Genomic DNA, 8,067 nt, shown 5'->3' with positions numbered 1-8,067 from the left:
AGCTGTCATAACAAAGTACCAAAAACAGGGTGGCTTAAAATTACTGAACTTCTCTGAGCCTCAGTGTCCTCATCTCAGAAGAGCCTCACAGAGTCTTTCTGAAATGTGAAGGCAACAACGTAGACAAAGTACTTGGATGGTTCCCACTAAATGTTATTAGATGACTGCATTATATGGAGTCCTCTGTTGAGGATCCGTGGCAGAATTTTTTCTCAGCTGGCAGTACTAGGAATAATTGGGCTTTTCTCTGAGAAATGAGGCCAAAACAAAAATCTCAGGAATCATGTTAACTAGTCAATTTCTTTCTTTGCGTTGGCTACTAGGTAGCTCAGGGCCAAATTTGTGACCTGCCTTTAGTCCTGCATTCTATTTTATTTTATTTTTTGAATGGAAAAATAGTATTTAATATTTAGCTTTCAGAATACAGAACCATCTCAGAGAAATTGTGACACCAGTGTATATTTGAGATCATATTTGTATAATTAGTAATTGTCACAGCAATGGGAAACACTTGCTTTTTGGATATGTTGTACATTAACTTTATAAGTTAAGTACTCCACATTGTTGCAAAATAATTTCAGCTCTGTGCTGACAGTTATGTGAATAAATGTAAACTCCATTACTAGATGAAATTTGAAAAGGTGGAATGCTTACTAATTATGTGTTATTAACACAAATATCAATGAAAGCAGTCTAACAGGTGCAGAAGCACAGTAACAAAAATATAATTATCAATACAGTTGTCTTACGGGAGTAAACCATGTATCATTAGGTTTAAATTAAACTAAGGTGATTGTTTTTATTTTTTGCTCTTTCTGACTCTTTCCTATAAATACAGTGGCAAATTCTGATCATTTATCCTTTTTTAATCTCCCTACGAATAAATTTGCTGATACTGGACACTATATTCAAATACATAACCATTATCATCTTCTAATTAAATAGATTATTATTAGTGGAAACTCATCAAAGCTTTTAAGGCTATTAATGGTTTCATGAAACTTAAATCTCTAATTTTGGAAGTAACTAGCTAACAAATGTTTCCTTCTATTGGTAAACAGCCATCATATACCAGTGTTACTATCAGTATCTGAATAAGATGTTTAACATACTTATATTTTACTTAAGAGCTGGATTACAGACTTTATAATATATGTGAAACATTGTCAAATATTATGATAATGCCATTATAATAATAGCTTATGTTTGGTACTAAAAAGAAATTGGCTGGTCATAGTACATTTTTCTGAACTGAATTTTAAATTTTCTAGAGGCTAACATGATAAAAAATTTATCATCTTGATATGCTATATCACAATTTCTTTCATACAGTTCACAGGCCTTTCTCATTGCCTTTCTATGAACGATCCTGAAGTTCTGAGTGTTCTTTTGAAAGTCTCTATGATTACATCTCCATGCCATCATGTCATTTTGTGCCTTAGACAGGGCACCTGAAGTCTTCTTTAATTCAGTTTGCAGTTTTTCCTGGTCTTCTACCAGGTTTTTTATTTTCTGCTTCCAAAATGTGTTCCGCTTCCTAGTTATAGCTTTTCAGGAACTGTGTCAGTTTTTCATTCTCTTTCAGGAATTTTTGGCAGCCTCGTTAGTATTTTCTGCTTGAGTTTTAAGTACTCCTTTGTTTGTCAGTTCTTTTGCCAGCTGAGTAATAAGGGTAACCAGACGTGTCAACATTAGCCAAAAAAATAATGAAAATCCAGAAAAATAAAGATTTCTTTGAGACCTAAAAAGTTTCATCTGTGTATGTTTATGGGCAGCAGGCCTGCTGGGTGAGCTCTTTTCAGTGGCAGGAGTAGTAGAATATTTCATTACTTCTCTCACAGCATCTAGAAACATAACAACCAATAGGACTATACAGGAAAGCCTGGTTCCAGAAAGTTACAATTTTACCCCAGACATTAAATGAAAAAATCTTCTGCCATCTTTGAGAAGGAATAAAAGATAGAAGATTAAAATGAGTCCTATTTCAGCATAAAGAAAGATTGCAACTGTCACCCACCGGAGGGTCATCTCTCTCTTCACAGCCCACCTGTGACCAGCCGGGCTCCCCGTGCTGTTTGTGGCCACCAACTAGGCCTGAATTTTACAACTAGAAATTACCTATGGCTTCATCCTGTTTTTCTAACTGACATTAATTTTTCTTTGTCTTGATTTCTTTTTTACTATGCAGTTGTTCTTATTGTATATTATGTATATTTTGAAGTTTCTGCTAAAAAATAATAAATGCATGTAGATTTTCATCACTCTGGTAGTCCTCAAATTAGAAGAGCTTGTGCCTGAAAGTCTTGTTTTCACATTGCTCAGTGGGAACTTATAAATGCATTGTTTTCAAACAAGCAGCATTCTGAAGGGTGATTAGTTTCCTGGCCAGCCCATTAGCACCCATCTAGTAGTGTAACAGCAGTATTCATTCCAATATGGAGCCACCACTTACAATTCTGTTTCTCTGGAAATGTGATGAGTACAGTGGGTTCATGAATGACACGTTTTTCTCCTGATCGAGCCATGGAGAAGTTTCCTGGATGCCCACCGCAGTTATTATTTCTCCTGCTCCCCTACACAAGCTCCGGCTATGAGGGTGGAGTTACAACTATGTTAAAAAAAGAAGGAAAGCTTGGAGCCCTGACAGTGGAATGGGGGGAGTAGGAGAAAAAAAAAAAAGCTAGGTGGCTTAAACAACAGAAATGTATTGTCTCACAGTTATGGAGACCAGAAGCCTGAAATAAGGTGTTGGTGGGGTTGGTTCCCTCTGAGGGATGTGAGGAAACGATCTAGTCCAGACCTTTCTTCTTGGCTTGTAGATGGTTGTCAACACTGTTTTCTCTGTATGCATTCCTGTCTCCAAATTCCCGCTTTTTACAGGGGCACCAGTCGTATTGCAGTATGGCCCACTCAAATGATCTCATTTTAATTTGATTACCTCTGTAAAGAACCTATCTCCAAATAAAGTCATGTTCCGAGATACTGGGGGTTAGAATATCAACATATGACTTTTGGAGGACACAATTCAACCCATAACAACTCAGAACTCCTGATTCTAACCCTGGTGCTTGCCTGTATATTCAAGCAGTGTTTCTCAAACTTGGATGTACATGAATTTTCCTGTAAAACTTTAAAAAAATATTGATGCCTAGGTTCCACCCCCAGGGGTTATGATTTAAGTGATACAATGTGTATATGGACATTAGGATTTTAAAAAACTCCCCAGGTGGTTCTAGGATCAGTCAAGGTTAGAACCACTGTTTTGGAGTGACTTTCCGTCACCATTTCCGGGCTCCACCCCAGAGGAAGGCAGCACTCTCTCCTTGCTTTGCTGCCACTGAAAAGAGTCAAAATTTGTCTTTAATGTTCCAACCTTGGTCACATTTCTGCTCCACCTTTTTAAATTCTGTAAGCACATTTGCTCCTCACACCTGCAGAATTAGGACCTAGTATGGTACCTGACCCAGAGTTGGCCTTAATAAGTGTCTGAAGAAGTAAAGGAGAGAAAAGAATCACAGAGGAAGAAATGCAAAGGGATGGGATATAGAACTGGGAAATTCTCGCAAAAGAGATATTTCTGGACAAAGGAGATTTCCTGGTACCCACTGAAGGAAAATGTTAGCACAAACAGGGCGCAGTGATGGAGAATCTGCCAGGGATTTGCCTCCCAGTGATACTAAACAAAGAGATCAAATCAGATTCACAACTCCAGATTTAATAGTTGTACTTGAGGTGAGGACTAACTAACCTTGGGTTATCACTACCCTTTACCCTCCACACCCAGGGCTGGCAAATTGTAGTCCAAGAGGATCGCCTCTTAATGTTGAACATCCTGGAAAACAAAGAGTGAAGTGCTGACTTTATTGTTTTGTGAAGTGGGGAATGAGTGACTGTGGTTTTCCTGTGCTTTGGCTTCTTTCCTCACCTGTGGCTAATCCATCCCCACCCTTTGGGCTAATTGGGGCTGACTGGGAATGAGCTAATTAGAACTTCCTGTATAGAAAGGGAGTCTATACCTCCAGGGGAAAATGAACTCACAGGTCTAACAAGCGATTTGAGAAGCACAACTATTTGAAATGAAATATAGTAGGCTACAGAATCCAAGTATACATGTGAAAACAAATGACTGAATAATTTAATATTGGCTTAATAAACATACAAAAAGAGATTACAAACATAATGACAATATAAACAAGAATAAGAAAACAAAGCAATAAGAAATCTTAGGTATGAAAATTTAATAGCTGAAATAAACACATCAGATGGAAAAATAACAGAATGGATAAAACTGCATTATAAATTAGCAACTTGGAAGACTAGATGGAGGAAATCTTTCAGAAGGAAGAAGGAAGGTCCAAAAGCATAAAATATAAAGAAAAACCTTGGTTATTTGGAAGATACAAGTAGAAGAACTACCATGTGTGTAATAAAAGTCCTAGAAAAAGAGGAAAAATAAAAATAAAGAGAAAGAAATGAAGAAAACTTGAAACAGTTTTCTGTAATTATAACAAGATGAAAAATTAAAGGGGTTATAGAAGAAAGATAAGTAAAATAATCCATACTAGGACATTTTATAGTAAAATTAAGAATTTCAAAGAAGCAGAGGAAATTCTAAAAGACTGTAAAGAGAAAGAAAAGATCACAAAAAGAGGACAGAAGTCATATTGACATCAGATTTTCAAATGGCAATAATTGATTCAAGAAAATAGTGCAGTGGTATTTTTAAGGTATTAAAAGAAAAGAAATTAGAACCAGCCTCTATCCTATGTCTAGTTTCCCATTCAAAAACAGGGCATGATAAAAAAATATTCTCATGCATAGAAGTTCTCAGAAAATCTGCTACACAAAGACTACATTGAAATTGTTTTGGACAAAGGGCTTAAATAAGGGGAGAACAAATCTAGTATAATAGATGTCACAAAAGACACATGAAGTAAAGATGATCAAGTACACTGGTCAATTTTGTTTAACTTGAAAAAATAGCTAAGACTACAAAAAAAGAGGATACATATCCACAATAAGATGGCATAAAAGTGGAGGTAATAACATGAAGTGGGTTTGGAGAATAGAGATGAACAGATATGAGCATATAATAAAGCTTTCTTCTTATTTGGGAGAAGATACAGCTATTAGTTTAAAGAAAAGATTAACAATAAATATGGAAAAAGTGGGTCAGACTGAAATAAAAAATTAAGGTTACAGAAACAGGTTTAAACTGATAAATAATTACAATAAATATAGGCAAATTAATTCATCAGTTGAAGACAAAGACTGACTAATTGGATTTCAAAAATGTGTTGGTGACAAGGGACAAACTTAAAGCATCAGGAAACACAAATGTTGTAATGAATGGAACCTGATATATCAGTAAAATACTAATCAAAATAAAGCTGGTTTATCTAGTAATACTAGATAAAATGGATTTTAAGGCAAAAAGCAAGAAGATACAGATAATCCTCTTATATGCACTTAATAAATAATAGAATTAAAAATTTATGAAGAAAAAATGAAATGATAGACAGAAATGGATAAATCCACGATTTTAATGGGCGATACCAACATTCCTCCCTTATCGATCGATAGGTTAAGCAGACACCACTCCCACCCCAATTTTTTAAAATTTCATTATACAAAATAGAGGTAGACACAGTTTACAACTTGGGGTAGGAAAAGATAATTTAAAGAAGACACAAAAATCTTGACTGTACAAGAAAAGATTGATAAATATCACTACGTAAAATTAAGAACTTTTGTTTATCCAAGTTACCTTAGAGAAAGTGAAGTTATATATAGAAGATATTTATAAACTGGTGAAGGATTGGTATCAATAGATAAAGAACTGTTACAGATCAGTAAAAAAAAAAAAAAAAAGTATAAGCAACCTAGTAAAAGAAAAAGAACAATGTTTTCCCAGAGGAAGAAACACATGGCCAATAAACATATAAAGAGATGTTGAACATAATTATTAATTGGAATCTATAAGTGCAGACTGCAATGACATATTCGTACAATTTTATACTCATCAGCCAGTAAAAATTTAAATGGTCTGATAATACTGACCTTTATTCAATGTTAGTGGGAGCGCAAATTTTCATATCTACTTTGGAAAATAATTTGGCATTTTCTCTGAAATTTGGACATTTATACATTGTATGAGTTGAATTGTGTCCCTCCAAAATATATGTTGAAGTCCTAACTTCTGGAACCTTATTTGGACTTTGCAGACGTAGTTAGCTAAGTTAATATGACATTATACAGGAGTAGGGTCTTAAATCCAATGACTGATCTCCTTATAAGAAGAGAAGAGACAGAGCCAGAAACACACAAAGGAGAAACTTTGCAGGCCAGAAGAGAGTGGCAAAAATCATTCAAAGTGATGAAAATCAAGGACCTACAACCAAGATTACTCTACCGAGCAAAGCTATCATTTAGAATTGAAGGAGAGATAAAGAGCTTCTCAGACAAGAAAAAGTAAAGGAGTTCATCACTACCAAACCAGTATTACAAGGGACTCCTTTAAGAAGAAGGCGGGGCTGGGTGGGGGACAAGACCATAAAGATAAATAATAGCAGGGCAGTAACTGCATTCTTATTAATAATTACTTTAAATGTAAATTGAGTAAATGCTTCACCCAAAAGACATAGGGTGGCTGAATGGATAAGAAAACAAAACCCTTACATATACTGCCTGTAAGAGACCCACTTCAGATCGAAAGACATACACATATAGAAAATAAAGGAATGGAATAAGATATTTCATGCAAATGGAAACAAACAAAAAAAGCTAAGGTAGCAATACTTGTATTAGACAAAATAGATTTTAAAACAAAGTCAATAACAAGAGACAAAGAAGGAACCAGTAATCTCACTTCCGGGTATTTGTCCGAAAAAACCCAAGACACTAATTCAGAAAGACGTGCGTGCGCATCCTTGTGTTCATTGCAGCATTGTTTACAATGGCCAAGATACGGAAGCAACCTACGTGTCCATCAATGGATGAATGAATAAAGAAAATATATACAGGTATACAGTGGAATATTACTCAGTCATAGAAAAAAAATGAAATGCTGCCACCTGCAACAACATGGATAGACACAGAGTATTGTGCTGAGTGGAGTAGGTCAAATGGAGAAAGACAAATGCCATATGATTTCACTTATATGTGGAAGCTGAAGAACAAAGTAAACAATCAAAACAGAAACAGATTCATAGATACAGAGAACATTGTGATCATTGTCATATGAGAGGGGTGTGAGGGAGATGGGTGAAAATGGTGAAGGGAGTAAGCAGTACAAATTCGTAGTTACAAAATAGGCATGGGGATGTAAAGTATAGCATAAGGAATATAGTCAATAATATTGTAATAATGATGTATGGTGTCAGATGGATACTAGACTTACTGGGGCGATCACTCATAAGTTATGTAAATGTCTGATCACTGTGTTGTACACCCAAAACTAATATAATGTTGTATGTCAACTGTAATTGAAAAATAAAAAGTTATTAAAATAATTAATAATAATAATAACAACAACAATATATTCCAGGCACCTCTAGTAGTTCTGTAGGCAAAAGTAAAGATGGAGTTAACAGAGAACAATCTGTTTCATTTGAAAGCAGTTTAAATTCTGCTGTAATGGCTTGGCGAGTTGTCGTTCCGAAGAAGTACCGACACAGCGACGTGGGAGGCTTCAGAGACACCCACTCCCAGAGAGAAGAGATTTGCCAATCAGGGAGCACTGAATGGTCACGGTGTGAATCGCAAAACTTGACAGCTTTAGTGATATGGCATGGGTCTTGAATTTCTGTGGATAGTACTTTTTTCCCCCCATGGCAAGGAAAAGGATATGAGAAAAGAGAAGGTATTGTAAGAATGTTTTACACATTTCTTCCCTCTTCTACCTTGTAAATAAAAGGGCAAAGACATTACTGAGCAAATATTCTTTAGAAAAATTTGATTTCGCCTCATGCTTAGTAATTTTGCTATAGGGACAGTTACTGCTACTATCTACATGAGACATTACTGCTACTATTTACATGAGACATTTTCATACAGTGTCTGAAAACT

At 35.4% G+C, this 8,067-nt stretch overlaps 1 pseudogene; it reads right to left on the bottom strand.

The window, feature by feature from the left end:
• Positions 1-1,333: 1,333 nt before the first annotated feature.
• LOC117021701 (B-cell receptor-associated protein 29-like) lies at positions 1,334-2,028 on the bottom strand (annotated as a pseudogene).
• Between the last annotated feature and the right edge of the window lie 6,039 nt (positions 2,029-8,067).

The sequence above is a fragment of the Rhinolophus ferrumequinum genome, chromosome 4 (genome assembly GCF_004115265.2).
Source record: "Rhinolophus ferrumequinum isolate MPI-CBG mRhiFer1 chromosome 4, mRhiFer1_v1.p, whole genome shotgun sequence".
Classification (NCBI taxonomy): domain Eukaryota; kingdom Metazoa; phylum Chordata; class Mammalia; order Chiroptera; family Rhinolophidae; genus Rhinolophus; species Rhinolophus ferrumequinum.
Note: the sequence above shows the minus strand (reverse complement) of the source record. Positions and strands in the feature narration are given on the sequence as shown.